We start from the raw sequence: 13,939 nt of genomic DNA on the forward strand, positions 1-13,939 counted from the left end.
GACTACGATGAGAGTTTCTCACTCGTATCTATGCTTAAGTCTGTCCGAATCATGTTAGCAATTGTCGCATTTTATGAAATCTGGCAAGTGGATAAACAAAACTGCATTCCTTAATGGATTTATTAAAGAAGAGTTGTATATGATGCAACCAGAAGGTTTTGTCAATCCTAAAGGTACTAACAAAATATGCAAGCTCCAGCGATCCATCTATGGACTGGTGCAAGCATCTCAGAGTTGGAATATATGCTTTGATAAGTTGATCAAAGCATATAGTTTTATACAGACTTGTGGTGAAGCCTGTATTTACAAGAAAGTGAGTGGGAGCACTACAGCATTTCTGATAAGTATATGTGAATGACATATTGTTGATAAGAGACAATGTAGAATTATTCTACAAAGCATAAAGGAATGTTTGAAAGGAGTTTTTCAAAGAAAGACCTCGGTGAGGCTGCTTACATATTGAGCATCAAGATCTATAGAGATAGATCAAGACGCTTGATATGTTTTTCAATGAGTACATACCTTGACAAGATTTTGAAGTAGTTCAAAATGGAATAGTCAAAAAGGAGTTCTTGCCTGTGTTACAAGGTGTGAAGTTGAGTAAGACTCAAAACCCGACCACGGCAGAAGATAGAGAGAGAATGAAAGTCATTCCCTATGCCTCAGTCATAGGTTCTATAAAGTATGCCATGCTGTATACCAGACCTATTGCATACCCTGCCCTGAGTTTGGCAAGGGAGTACAATAGTGATCTAGGAGTAGATCACTGGACATTGGTCAAAATTATCCTTAGTGGAGTAAGGATATGTTTCTCGATTATGGAGGTGACAAAAGGTTCGTCGTAAAGGGTTACGTCGATGCAAGTTTTGACACTGATCCAGATGACTCTAAGTCTCAATCTGGAAACATATTGAAAGTGGGAGCAATTAGGTAGAGTAGCTCTGTGCAGAGCATTGTTGACATAGAAATTTGCAAAATACGTACGGATCTGAATGTGGCAGACACGTTGACTAAACTTCTCTCACAAGCAAAACATGATCACACCTTAGTACTCTTTGGGTGTTAATCACATGGCGATGTGAACTAGATTATTGACTCTAGTAAACCCTTTGGGTGTTGGTCACATGTCGATGTGAACTATGGGTGTTAATCACATGGTGATGTGAACTATTGGTATTAAATCACATGGCGATGTGAACCAGATTATTGACTCTAGTGCAAGTGGGAGACTGAAGGAAATATGCCCTAGAGGCAATAATAAAGTTATTATTTATTTCCTTATATCATGATAAATGTTTATTATTCATGCTAGAATTGTATTAACCGGAAACATAATACATGTGTGAATACATAGACAAACAGAGTGTCACTAGTATGCCTCTACTTGACTAGCTCGTTGATCAAAGATGGTTATGTTTCCTAACCATAGACATGAGTTGTCATTTGATTAACGGGATCACATCATTAGGAGAATGATGTGATTGACTTGACCCATTCCGTTAGCTTAGCACTTGATCGCTTAGTTTCATGCTATTCCTTTCTTCATGACTTATACATGTTCCTATGACTATGAGATTATGCAACTCCCGTTTACCGGAGGAACACTTTATGTGCTACCAAACATCACAACGTAACTGGGTGATTATAAAGGTGCTCTACAGGTGTCTCCGAAGGTACTTGTTGGGTTGGCGTATTTCGAGATTAGGATTTGTCACTCCGATTGTCGGAGAGGTATCTCTGGGCCCTCTCAGTAATGCACATCACTTAAAGCCTTGCAAGCATTGCAACTAATGAGTTAGTTGCGGGATGATGTGTTACGGAACGAGTAAAGAGACTTGCCGGTAACGAGATTGAACTAGGTATTGAGATACCTACGATCGAATCTCGGGCAAGTAACATACCGATGACAAAGGGAACAACGTAAGTTGTTATGTGGTTTGACCGATAAAGATCTTTGTAAAATATGTGGGAGACAATATGAGCATCCAGGTTCCGCTATTGGTTATTGACCGGAGACGTGGCTCGGTCATGTCTACATTGTTCTCGAACCCGTAGGGTCCGCACGCTTAAGGTTTAGATGATAGTTATATTATGAGTTTATGAGTTTTGATGTACCGAAGGAGTTCGGAGTCCCGGATGAGATCGGGGACATGACAAGGAGTCTCGAAATGGTCGAGACGTAAAGATCGATATATTGAACGACTATATTCGGGCATCGGAAAGGTCCCGAGTGATTCGGGTATTTTTCAGAGTACCGGAGAGTTACGGGAATTCGTTGGGGAGTATATGGGCCTTATTGGGCCATACAGGAATAGAGGAGAGAGGCCAAAAGGAAGGAGGCGCGCGCCCCCCCTCTGGTCCGAATTGGACAAGGGGTGCAGCCCCCTTTTCCTTGTTCCTCTCCCCCTCTTTCCTTCTCTCCTACTCCAACAAGGGAAGGAGGAGTCCTATTCCCGGTGGGAGTAGGACTCCCCCCTTGGCGCGCCCTCCTCCTAGGCCGGCCGCCTCCCCCCTTGCTCCTTTATATACAGGGGCAGGGGGCACCTCTAGACACACAAGTTGATCAAGTTGATCGTCTCTTAGCCGTGTGCGGTGCCCCCCTCCACCAGAGTCCACCTCGATAATACTGTAGCGGTGCTTAGGCGAAGCCCTGCGTCGGTAGAACATCAATATCGTCACCACGCCGTCGTGCTAACGGAACTCTTCCCCGACATTCTGCTGGATCGGAGTCCGGGGATCGTCATCGAGCTGAACGTGTGCTAGAACTCAGAGGTGCCGTAGTTTCGGTGCTTGATCGGTCGGGATGTGAAGACGTACGACTACATCAACCGCGTTGTGCTAACGCTTCCGCTTTCGGTCTACGAGGGTACATAGACAACACTCTCCCCTCTCGTTGCTATGCATCACCATGATCTTGCGTGTGCGTAGGAAATTTTTTGAAATTACTACGTTCCCCAACAACGTCTCCATCGTATCTATAATTTTTGATTGTTCCATGCCAATATTATACAACTTTCACATAGTTTTGGCAACTTTTTATACTATTTTTGGGACTAACATATTGATCCAGTGCCTACTGCCAGTTTTTGTTTGTTGCAAGTTTTTTGTTTCGCAGAAAATCCATATCAAATGGAGTCCAAACGGGATATAAACTGACAGAGATTTTTTTGGAATATATGTGATTTTTGGGAAGAAGAATCAACGCGAGACGATGCCCGAGGGGGCCACGAGGCGGGGGCGCGCCCCAGGGGGTCAAGCGTGCCCTGAACCCTCGTGGCCGCCTCGTAAAGCGGTTGGTGCCCTTATTTTGCCGCAAGAAAGCTAATATCCGGATAGAAATCGTGTTCAAAATTCAGCCCAATCGGAGTTACGGATCTCCGGGAATTTAAGAAACGGTGAAATGGCAGAATCAGGGAACGCAGAAACAGAGAGAGACAGAGAGCGAGATCCAATCTCGGAGGGGCTCTCGCCCCTCCCACGCCATGGAGACCATGGACCAGAGGGGAAACCCTTCTCCCATCTAGGGAGAAGGTCAAGGAAGAAGAAGAAGGAGGGGGGCTCTCTCCCCCTCGCTTCCGGTGGCACCGGAGTGCCACCGAGGCCATCATTGTCACCACAATCTTCACCAACAACTTCACCGCCGTCATCACCAACTCTTCCCCCCTCTATGCAGCGGTGTAACCCCTCTTTTACCCGCTGTAATCTCTACTTAAACATGGTGCTCAACTCTATATATTATTTCCCAATGATGTATGACTATCCTATGATGTTTGAGTAGATCCATTTTGTCCTATGGGTTAATTGATGATCGTGATTGGTTTGAGTTGCATGTTTTATTATTGGTGATGTCCTATGGTGCTCTCCGTGTTGCGCAAGCGTGAGGGATCCCCGCTATAGGGTGTTGCAATACGTTCATGATTTGCTTATGGTGGGTGGCGTGAGTGACAGAAGCACATACCCGAGTAAGTAGGTTGTTTGCATATGGGAGTAAAGAGGACTTGATACTTTAATGCTATGGTTGGGTTTTACCTTAATGATCTTTAGTAGTTGCGGACGCTTGCTAGAGTTCCAATCATAAGTGCATATGATCCAAGTAGAGAAAGTATGTTAGCTTATGCCTATCCCTCAAATAAAATTGCAATAACGATTACCGGTCTAGTTATCGATTGCCTAGGGACAAATAACCTTCTTGTGTGACAACAAGCTCTCTACTAAAACTAACTTAGTTGTGTCTTCATCTAAAGAACCCCTACTTTTTATTTACGCGCTCTTTATTATCTTGTAAACCTATCCAACAACACCTACAAAGTACTTCTAGTTTCATACTTGTTCTAGGTAAAGCGAACATTAAGCGTGCGTAGAGTTGTATCGGTGGTCGATAGAACTTGAGGGAATATGTGTTCTACCTTTAGCTCCTCGTTGGGTTCGACACTCTTACTTATCGAAAGAGGCTACAATTGATCCCCTATACTTGTGGGTTATTAAGACCTACCACGTTGGAGCCCATGAAAGATAAGAGGAAGGGACCAACATGTTAGCCTAGGTGGTCGCAACAGTCGTTGGCACAGAGGACCGCGGCCATCCAGGTTATCTCCTGTCCATCACAAAGTATCTTAAATAGCTTGTAGTCGGTGGAAATCACTCGCTGGTTGTCGTTGCTAGGGGCCCAAACGATGAAATATGTATCCTTCTCCCGGGGTGTGTAGAAGAGGACGCGACCATGGCGGGAGTCCACCACATCCTAGTCTCCGTGCTCGCAAATGAGTGGGCAGAAAGCTTCGGTGGGAACAAATTGAGCAACATCATGGCTCTCGTAGGAATTGTTGTGGAGGTAGCCCAAGACCGGGGGCGTCCCGTGGAAGGCCTAGCAGCCACACAAAAAAGCGGGGTACGAGATGATCTCAAGCAAGGTGGCAGACGGCGGAGGCATGGACGGGGCTCTCTGACGGGATGCGGAACAAAATCTTGTGGATAGCATCGTTGATCAGCGAGTGGAGGCTGAGTTGCGGTGGAGGTGGATTCATGGCGGGTGGTTGGGGGCGAGTTGCCCTATCGCTCTATCAGCATTAGTGGCAAAGGGGCGGAGGTTGGAAGCAGTGTGGCGTTGCGGCAGCATGGAGTAGCGGTGCGTCACCCGTTGAGCCGAAAGGGGCGCCACACCGCTGCGTGCCGTCGAACGAACAGGCTACCAGTGGGGACTGCACTTGAAAATGTACATTGTGTAAAAGTAGACATATGTGGGAAACACACACAAAAAACTGATGAAGAAACGCCAAAACACAACAAAGAAAAACCAAAGAAAACCATAAAAATCAGTGAAGAATCAAAGAAAACCATGAAAACCACAGAAAACAGGTGAAGAAATGAACTAAAACAGAAAGATGGAAAATAGTAAAGAAACGAAGTAAAACAGGAAAACCCAAAGAAAACGCAAAATACCTTAGCCCTACCAATTAATAAGTGAAATTTCTTGCTCGCCCACATTGTACATCGCTAGTTTCATGCTATATTAGCCCCACTTTATGGGGATATACACTTTGAAAGATCATGGATGTCGCCTAGAGGGGGGTGAGTAGGCGTTTTTAAAATATTTACGGTTGAGGCTTGAACAAATGTGGAATAAACCTAGTGGTTAATTTGTCAAGCACACAACATACAACAACTAGGCTCACCTATGTGCTCCAACAACTTATGCTAAGCAAGATAAACTACTAAGTGATAGCAAGAAATATGACAAGAAACAATATGGCTATCACAAAGTAAAGTGCATAAGTAAAGGGCTCTGGTAAGAGATAACCGAGGCACGCGTGGACGATGATGTATCCCGAAGTTCACACCCTTGCGGATGCTAATCTCCGTTTGGAGCGGTGTGGAGGCACAATGCTCCCCAAGAAGCCACTAGGGCCACCATAATCTCCTCACGCCCTCGTGCAATGCAAGATGCCGTGATTCCACTAAGGTACCCTTGAGGGCGGTCACCGAACCCGTACAAATGGCAACCCTTGGGGGCGGTCACCGAACCCGTAAACTTTGGCAACCCTTGGGGGTAGTCACCGAAACCTGTCAAATTGCTCGAGGCGATCTCCACAACCTAATTGGAGACCCCGAGGCTTGCTCGGAGCTTTACACCACAATGATTGAGCTCCGAACACCACCAACCATCTAGGGCGCCCAAGCACCCAAGAGGAACAAGCTCAAGGGCACCAAGCACCCAAGAGTAATAAGCTTCTCAACTTGTAACTTCCACGTATCACCGTGGAGAACTCAAACCATGCACCAAATGCAATGGCAAGGGCACACGGAGTGCCAAGTCCTTCTCTCTCAAATCCCACCGAAGCAACTAATGCTAGGGAGGAAAATGAGAGGAAGAACAAGAAGGAGAGCACCAAGAACTCCAAGATCTAGATCCAAGGGGTTCTGATAACCCACAAGTATAGGGGATCGCAACAGTTTTCGATAAGTAAGAGTGTGAAACCCAACGAGGAGCTAAAGGCAGAACGAATATTCCCTCAAGTTCTATTGACCACCGATACAACTCTACGCACGCTTGATGTTCGCTTTACCTAGAACAAGTATGAAACTAGAAGTACTTTGTAGGTGTTGTTGGATAGGTTTGCAAGATAATAAATATTACGTAAATAAAAATTAGGGGCTGTTTAGATAAAGACACAACTAAGTTAGTTTTAGTAAAGAGTTTTTTGTTACGAGAAAGTTATTTGTCCCTAGGCAATCGATAACTAGACCGGTAATCATTATTGCAATTTTATATGAGGGAGAGGCATAAGCTAACTTACTTTCTCTACTTGGATCATATGCACTTATGATTGGAACTCTAGCAAGCATCTGCAACTACTAAAGATCATTAAGGTAAAACCCAACCATAGCATTAAAGTATCAAGTCCTCTTTATCCCATACGCAAACAAGCTACTTACTCGGGTATGTGTTTCTATCACTCACGCCACCCACCATAAGCAAATCATGAACATATTGCAAACCCTACATCGGGAATCCCTCATGCTTGCGCGACACAGAGAGCACCATAGGACAGCATCAATAATAAAACATGCAACTCAAACCAATCACTATCATCAAATAACCCATGGGACAAATCGGATCTACTGAAACATCATAGGTTAGCCATACATCATTGGGAAATAATATATAGCGTTGAGCACCATGTTTAATTAGAGATTACAGCGGGTAAGAGAGAGGTTACACCGCTGCATAGAGGGGGGAAGACTTGGTGATGATGGCGGTGAAGTTGTTGGTGAAGATTGCGGTGATGATGGTGGCCCCCGGTGGCACTCCGGTGCCACCGGAAGCGAGGGGGATAGAGCCCCCTCCTTCTTATTCTTCCTTGACCTCCTCCCTAGATGGGAGAAGGGTTTCCCCTCTGGTCCATGGCCTCCATGGCATGGGAGGGGCGAGAGCCCCTCCGAGATTGGATCTGTCTCTTTGTCTCTCTCTGTTTCTGCGTTCTCAGATTCTACCCTTTCACCATTTCTTATATTCCTGGAGATCCGTAACTCCAATTGGGCTGAAATTTTAACACGATCTCTATCCGGATATTAGCTTTATTGCGGCGAAATAAGGGCATCAACTGCCTTACGGGGTGGCCACGAGGGTCAGGGGCGCGCCCCCTGTCTCGTGGCCCCCTTCGGGCATCGTCTCGCATGGATTTTTCTTCCCAAAAATCATATATATTCCAAAAAAAAATCTCCGTCAGTTTTTATCCCGTTTGGACTCTATTTGATATGGATATTCTGCGAAACAAAAAACATGCAACAAACAGGAATTGGCACTGGGCACTGGATCAATATGTTAGTCCCAAAAATAGTATAAAAAGTTGCCAAAAGTATATAAAAGTTGTAGAATATTGGCATGGAACAATAAAAAATTATAGATACGACGGAGACGTATCAGGTTCCCCTCACAAAGAGGAGAAAGTGATTGGTGGAAATGTGGATCTAGATCTCCTCTCTCTTTTCCCTCAAAAACTAGCAAGAATCCATGGAGGGATTGAGAGTTAGCAAGCTCGAAGAAGGTCAACAATGAGGGAAGAACACGAGCTCAAAGGATATGGTTCATTGGGGAAGAAGACCCCCTTTTATAGGAGGGGGAAAATCCAACCGTTATGTGCTCAGCCCGCACACGAGCGGTACTACCGCTCCACGAGTGGTACTACCGCTCGGGCGGAAGAAGCAGGGAAATGGAGCTACAAAACATGAACCTTGGGGCGGTAGTACCGCATATAAGCGGTACTACCGCTCACCCCAGCGGTACTACCGCTGGAGGAGCAGAACACGGGACCAAAAGAGGCAGGGCAGAGCAGAGTACGGCGGCAGTAATGCAGTAGCGGTACTACCGCCCGACCGGAGCGGTACTACCGCTTATAGGCGGTAGGCGGAACTGCCGTGCCTTACTGCTGTGCAACTACTGCTAAACCCGACATGAAAAGTGCAGGACCCAAAATCGAGGCGGTAGTAGAGCGGTGCTGGAGCGGTACTACCGCTTGACGCTACAAGCGGTACTACCGCTGCCCACCGCGGTACTACCGTAGGGAAAAAACCAGAATTGCCATAACTTCTTCATAAGAGCTCCGAATTGAGCAAACTCAAGTCTCCAACCGATAGAAGAGGCAGGGGAAGTATGCCTAACAACTAGAGGAGTGAAACCTTCATTCGAGAAGAACCGACAAAACCTCCAACATCGAAAACATCATAGAAGATGCATGTGAACTCTGTTTTCGATGAACTCGAGCTTGTCATCAAGATGACCATAAGCTCTAAGACTCACAAAAGCGAACCAAACAAGAACCAAGAAAGATGATGCAAGGATGCAATGGTTTGAGCTCTCTACGAACGATACGATCAAGCTACTCATCGATAGCCCCCCTTGATAGTACGGCAATCGATCCTATAACCCGGTCTCCCAACCACCACTATGAGACCGGTAAAATAGAAAACCTATCAAGGGCAAACCTTTGTCTTGCACATAGTCCACTTGAGCTAGATGATGACGATCTTGACTTCCTCAAGTTGGACCACCTTTCTTGATTGTGTTGGCTCGATGAAGACTAGTTGATTGCTCCCCCATACTCCACTATGGGTGAGCCACTCTTCGACACATCTTCATAAATCCATTGTTACCATAATGGACGGCAAGCTTCAAGCATTTAATCTCTTCGTGATGCTCCACTTGAACTTGCACATCGCAATCTAACCCCATAAAGAACTCTCACGAAAACCATGGGTTAGCAAACAAACCGTAATGGATAATGCTTACCATACCATGGGATCACTTGATCCCTCAGTACATCTTGTATGCTTTATGTGTTGATCAACTTGATTCATTCTTGACTTAATCTTGATCAACCTTGAATCTTTCCAATTCTCTTCATTTGGATGATGTCTTGAAGGTAGACATGAATGATCACACAATCTTCTTCTTCAAGACATGCTTTCAATAAGCTCAACACTCACATGACCAATTTTTGGATAATTCCTTGAATAGCACCTTGGTCGACACCAACTCTCCTTGAAACCAACACATGTACTCCAAGAAAATCCTATGGACAAAACCTTCAAATATAACTCAAGGCAACCATTAGTCCATAGAGATTGTCATCAATTACCAAAACCAAAGATGGGGGCACCGCATGTTCTTTCACACTTTGTTTCCCCCAACCGCAGTGTACCCCGTCTCCTCAATGGCATACATATGAAAGATGGTTTCAAATGGAAACGTAACGACGGTACTTTGGTTCTCAACCGAGATCATTTCGCTCCAGTCGGTTGTCTCGGATGGGTAAACAGAGGCAAACATGGTCTTCTCTACCATGTTGGAGCCGACGAAAGCCACGAGGATGGGACCGCCATGGTAGCCCAGGGGTCGCAATAGTCCTTAGCGCAGAGGTCCATGACCATCCAGGTTATCTCCTATATATCCTGTAGAAAGTATATTCAATAGCTTAGAGTAGGTGGAACTCACCCGCTGGTTGTCATGATGGGGTCCCAAACAATGAAATCTTTATCCTTCTCCTCGGGCATGTATAAGAGGACGTGGGCATGGCGGGATTCGATCGCATCCCAGTCTTCGTTCTTGCAAACGAGTGTGCATAAGGCTCTGTTGGGAACGAATTGAGCGACGTCGTTGCTTTCATGGGATTTGTTGTGGAGGTATCCCAAGACCGTGGGCGTCCAATGGAAGGCCCGATAGTCGTGAAAAAAGGCATGGTCAAAGATAATCTCAAGCAAGGTGGTGCAGACGGCAAAAGCATGGACGAGGCTTGTCGGATTATCCGATGGGATGCGGAACAAAATCTCGCGGATATTGTTGTCGATCAATGAGTGGAGGCCTAGTTGCTGTGGAGGCAGATCCGTTGTGGGTGGTTGGAGGCGAGTCATCCTATCGCTCTACCAGCATTAGAGGTGGAGGACGCTGGAAGCAGTGCGGCACCGTGGCAACATGGGGGAATCGTGCGCCGGCCATTGAGCCAAAAGGGGCGCCAACGCCGCTACATGCTGTCGAACAAACAACATGCGAGTGTGGACTTCACATAAAAATGTACATTGTGTAGAAGTAGACATGTGTAGAAAACACACAAATATAACGGTGAAGAAACACCAAAAAACAACAAAGAAAAACTGAAGAGAACCACAAAAAATCAGTGAAGAATCAAAGAAAACCATGAAGACCATGGAAAATCGGTGAACACATGAACTATAACAGAAAGACGAAACCAGTAAACAAACGAAGTAAAACAAGAAATGTTGAAGAAAAGGCGTAAAATTGTAATCCTGCAAATTAACAAGTGAAAGTTCTTGCTCGCCCACATTGTACATCACTATTTTCATGCTTCAGTAGCCACACTTGACGGGAAAGAGACTTTCTTTCCTGCAACCGCAATGTGCCCCGTCTACTCAATGGCGCACAGATACAAAATGGTGCCAAATGAGTAAGTAATGATGGCATTCGGGTTTTCAACTAAGATCATTTCGCTCCACTCGGTAGTCACGGATGAGTAAACGGAGGCAAAGATGGTCTTTTCTACCACGTTGGAGACGACAAAAGCCACAAGGAAGGGACCATCATGGTAGCCCAGGTGGTAGCAGTAGTACTTGGCGCAGAGGACCATGACCATCTAGGTTATTTCTTTTCCAGCACTGAGTGTCTTCAATAGCTTTGATTCGGTGGAAATCGCCCATTGGTTGTCGGTAATGGGGTTCCAAACGATGAAATATGTATCCTACTCCCCGGGCATGTAGAAGAGGATGCAAGAATGGCGGGAGTCGACCGCATCCCAATATTGGTGCTTGCAAACAAGTGGGCGGCAGGTTCCGGTGAGAAGGAATTGAGCGACGTTGTGGCTCTCTGTAGGATCGAAAGTATGTATAGAGGGGGGTGATTAGACTACTTGACCAAATAAAAACTTAACCTTTTCCCAATTTTAGTTCTTGGCAGATTTTAGCTAATTTAGGACAAGTCAAGCAATCATCACATAATTCAAGCAAGCATGCAAAGAGTATATAGGCAGCGGAAAGTAAAGCATGCAACTTGCAAGAATGTAAAGGGAAGGGTTTGGAGAATTCAAACGCAATTGGAGACACGGATGTTTTTCCCGTGGTTCGGATAGGTGGTGCTATCCTACATCCACGTTGATGGAGACTTCAGCCCACGAAGGGTAACGGTTGCGCGAGTCCACACAGGGCTCCACCCAAGGGTAACGGTTGCGCGAGTCCACACAGGGCTCCACCCACGAAGGGTCCACGAAGAAGCAACCACCCACAAAGGGTCCACGAAGAAGCAACCTTGTCTATCCCACCATGGCCATCGCCCACACAGGACTTGCCTCACTAGCGGTAGATCTTCACGAAGTAGGCGATCTCCTTGCCCTTACAAACTCCTTGGTTCAACTCCACAATCTTGTCGGAGGCTCCCAAGTGACACCTAGCCAATCTAGGAGACACCACTCTCCAAGAAGTAACAAATGGTGTGTAGGTAATGAACTCCTTGCTCTTGTGCTTCAAATGATAGTCTCCCCAACACTCAACTCTCTCTCATAGGATTTGGATTTGGTGGAAAGAAGATTTGAGTGGAAAGCAACTTGGAGAGGCTAGAGATCAAGATTCATATGGTAGGAATGGAATATCTTGGTCTCAACACATGAGTAGGTGGTTCTCTCTCAGAACATATGAGTTGGAATGGTGTGTGTGTTCTGATGGCTCTCTCCATGAATGAAGAGGAGGTGGAGGGGTATATATAGCCTCCACACAAAATCCAACCGTTACACACAGTTTTCCAATCTCGGTGGGACCGAATCAACAAACTCGGTCGGACCGAAAATGTAAACCTAGTGACCGTTAGAGATTTTCGGTGGGACTGACATGCAACTCGGTAGGACCGATATGGTTAGGGTTTGGGCATAACGTAATCTCGGTGAGACCGATTACACAAACTCGGTGAGACCGATATTGGTAATTAGCTAACCAGAGAGTTGGTCAGGCAAACTCGGTGGGACCGATTTGCTCTTTCGGTGAGACCGAAAAGTTACAAAGGGGAAACACTGAATTTACATGCAATCTCGGTGGGACCGATTCGCTCTTTCGGTGAGACCGAAAAGTTACGAAAGGGAAACAGAGAGTTTGCAACCCCATCTTGGTGAGACCGAGATCCCTATCGGTAGGACCGAATTGCTAGGGTTTGGCAGTGGCTTATGACAAATGAAAACTCGGTGGCGCCAGATAGGAAGAATCGGTAGGACCGAGTTTGGCTTAGGGTTTAGGTCAAATGTGGATATGGGAAAGTAGTTGAGGGTTTTTGGAGCATATTACTAAGCACATGAAGCAAGAGGCTCATTAAGCAACACCTCATCCCTCCTTGATAGTATTGGCTTTTCCTAAAGACTCAATGTGATCTTGGATCACTAAAATATAAAATGAAGAGTCTTGAGCTTTTGAGCTTGAGCCAATCCTTTGTCCTTAGCATTTTGAGGGTTCCACTTTCACATCCATGCCATGCCAATCATTGAGCTTTCCTGAAATAATCATCTTGGAATAGCATTAGCTCAATGAGCTATATGTTGTTATGAATTACCAAAACCACCTAGGGATAGTTGCACTTTCAATCTCCCCCTTTTTGGTAATTGATGACAACATATAGATCAAAGCTTCGACAAATGATAATAAGCATGAAATATATCGTCGCTTTGAGAAGTATGTGATAAGTAAGAGCTCCCCCTAAATTTGTGCATATTTAAAATTTGCTTTGGACTGCAAATGCACAAGGAGTTAGAGTCATGGGTTACTCTTCCATGTCACATACATCTTGGTGGAGTGCTTAAAATGATAAGAATGAAATACATGCACTCATCACCAAGAATAGTGAATGATCACATAAGATAGATAAGATAATAGCATTAAGCAGACATTAAGTGTAGCTTATGATCAAACACATGATCATCAATGTCTCACAAATAATGACGTAGTATCTCAAGCACTCAAAAGCAAACAAGTTCGAAAAACCACAAAATAAAGCAAGAGAGAAAAGCAACACTCTCTCTCTCGAAGCCTATGATCTATACATCTTCTCCCCCTTTGGCAACAAGTTACCAAAAAGTTCCTAGAAAATGCATAGTGCTAGATCGACGCTCAGGCTTGATCTTCTGGTGGTGGTGGAGTCCGGATCACTCCAAGGACGAAGGCTTTGGTAGACGCTGAAGTAGACGCTGGAGTTGGAGCTGAAGTAGATGCTGGAGCTGGTGGAACTGAGGCTGTGGCTGGTGCTGAGGTGGTGGCTCTTGTGTCAGCAACTGGCACGGCAGACGACCTCGGACCTCTTGGCACTCTGGCAAAGGCATGAGTGGTAGTCCTGCCTCTCCTCTCCTGCATGTCCTCCTGGAGCTGCTCCACTGCAGACTGAACTTCCGTTACTTTGACA

At 45.5% G+C, this 13,939-nt stretch overlaps 1 pseudogene; it reads right to left on the minus strand.

The window, feature by feature from the left end:
• Positions 1 to 9,667: 9,667 nt before the first annotated feature.
• Positions 9,668 to 10,407, minus strand: LOC147978005 (uncharacterized; annotated as a pseudogene).
• Between the last annotated feature and the right edge of the window lie 3,532 nt (positions 10,408 to 13,939).

The sequence above is a fragment of the Triticum urartu genome, chromosome 3A (assembly GCF_056163025.1).
Source record: "Triticum urartu cultivar PI428250 chromosome 3A, HENAU_Tu73, whole genome shotgun sequence".
NCBI classification, from domain to species: domain Eukaryota; kingdom Viridiplantae; phylum Streptophyta; class Magnoliopsida; order Poales; family Poaceae; genus Triticum; species Triticum urartu.